Source organism: Priapulus caudatus, unplaced genomic scaffold (assembly GCF_000485595.1).
Source record: "Priapulus caudatus unplaced genomic scaffold, Priapulus_caudatus-5.0.1 Scaffold469, whole genome shotgun sequence".
NCBI classification, from domain to species: Eukaryota; Metazoa; Priapulida; class Priapulimorpha; order Priapulimorphida; family Priapulidae; genus Priapulus; species Priapulus caudatus.
In genome coordinates, this window is record NW_014577530.1 from 229,781 (window position 1) to 232,344 (window position 2,564).

The window sequence follows — 2,564 nt, forward strand, 5'->3', positions numbered from 1 at the left end:
CACCCACTCGCTCCGTCCACTGAGAAGGCACGGCCCGCCTCCAGATCTGCCGATCATGCTCTCTCCCTCCTCTCTCGAGGTAGCCCGGTATGTCCTCAGGCTTATCCTAGCGGCACTCTCTCCCAAGCCCTACGGTCATACTCTCTGTCTGCTGCTAGAAGACTATCTCTATCTCTCGGCAGTCACTCTAACTCTAACATCACTAATCTATCTACTATCTGATCTATCTAGGATCTATTTATCTAATCAATTTATCTATTATTTATTTATGACTATTCTACATCTCTCTCTGCTCCGTCTCCTCATCTTCTGCTATCGTATGCTATCTAATCCTATCCATATCTATCTAATCTATCTATCATATCATATGCTAATCATCTTATCATATGGCAAGTTGTTATCTTATCTAATGAATATTTATCTATCTCAGCTATCTATCTTAATCTATCATATCTACTACTGCATATCTAATGCCTAATCTATCTAATCTATCTATCTATCTAATCTATCTATTTCTATCTATGCTATCTATGCTATCCATGCACTATCTAAATCTATCTATTTATACTAATCCTATCATATCTATGGCTAGTCTCTAATCTATCTATCTAATCTATTCGTATACTACCTGCTAATGCTATCTATGCTATCTATCTATCTATCAACTATCTTCTTATCTATCTATGCTAATCTATCGTATGCTGATCACTATTCTATCTATCTATGCTTATCAGAGAGAGAGAGGAGGGGGGGGGGGTACCGAGAAGGAAGAGAGAAGTGATTAACAAAACAAAATGCCCGTCTATCTGTCAGCAACTCGACCCTAGCGCCGCATATTGATAATCAATCACTCCATTTTCTAGGGCAGTTCTACGTATGCTGACAACCATTCCCCGTCAGACCAGAGTAGGCGATGGCTAATATTAATATAGAGAAACGAGAAGCGAGTAAATAGCTGCATGATAAAACCCTCGAAGATAGATCTAAGCGTGTCCCTTCTGCTTCGTCACTCATCCGTAAGCAGACGAGAACACTCACCTTTCTCTCTCCGCTTCTTTTCCCGCGCACCTTACGGCCGCGCGTCCTTTCGTAACCAGACGTTAAAAGCCCGGCAATTTCTGCCCGCGCGAGCTCTCCTGTATACATACCCGCGTGCGCAGGCGAGGACGGCCGGGCAAACTTTGCGAATTTTGAATGGGCGAGCATTCATATGCTAGCCGAGCCATTCAGGGCGCTGCTGCGCAAGCAGCTTTAACGCAAGCGCGGCTATTATTTCTCGCAAGAAAGCGTTTCAGTGCGTTGAAAAGAAGCTTAAATTAGCGGCTGAGTTGCCGGCTGCGGGTTCTCACGACGCATAAAGAGATCGCGTGACTCTGCCCGACTCGCTTGCTCGCCAGCGCACACTCAGTACCTCTCCAGCGCGCTGCACCACGCCAGCTAGCCAGCCAGGCAGCAAACACTCAGTACCTCTTCCTCGCGCTGCACCACGCTAGCTAGCCAGCCAGGCAGCAAACACTCAGTACCTCTCTCGCGCGCTGCACCACGCTAGCTAGCCAGACAGGCAGCAAACACTCAGTACCTCTTCCGCGCGCTGCACCACGCAGCTAGCCAGCCAGGCAGCAAACACTCAGTACCTCTCCCGCGCGCTACACCACGCTAGCTAGCCAGCCAGCCAGGCAGCAAACACTCAGTACCNGGGGGAGTAGATAGATAGACGGGGGGATAGATAGATAGACGGGGGGATAGATAGATAGACGGGGGGATAGATAGATAGAAGGGGGATAGATAGATAAACGGGGGGATAGATAAATAGACGGGGGGATAGATAGATAGACGGGGGGATAGATATTTTTTTAAACGTCAGAAGACAAATATGTACGTGATTTCAAAAGGTTTCTTTTCTAAATAAGCTACACTGTGTTGTATCTCTCTTACTACATGAGTTAGAGTAGATGGCTTTATCTTATATCATTCTTACTCCAATAAATTAGAGGACGCAGATATGTGAAACTCGACCTTCACGTTTATTCCCCGAATCAGCAGTGTCTCCCCCCGCAAAACGACATATACAATAGAACACTGCACACTGGATACAATATTATCAAAGTTATATTAATAGAAAGAATATGGTCATTGCAAAATACTGAAAGTACCCAAAAAATTACTTGAACTGTAACTGAAATGGCTGTCATTTGTAATCGAATAAAAACATAATCGAACCGCTGGTTGAATCAGACGTAATGATCACTGACTGGTATTCTAACTTAAAAATCGGGATATTTTTCATAAACAGTCTTTGTCAAGGAACACGATGAAAATAACGATGAACTGATGAAAATAAAAATGCAATAATTCTAACAGTAATTTCTAAAGTTTATTTAATCGTTTTCGGAAAATACAAGCTTTCACCACCTCGTTACTGAATTTTTCCACACACGTTTTTCGCGACATTTCTGCGTTGCTTGCGAGCGGTCACGGTGTGGGACGAAGAGGCAGCAACACTTTAAAAGAACACACTAGATCTATCGACGATACCGGCGTCTCATCATCTATTAGTATCTGTT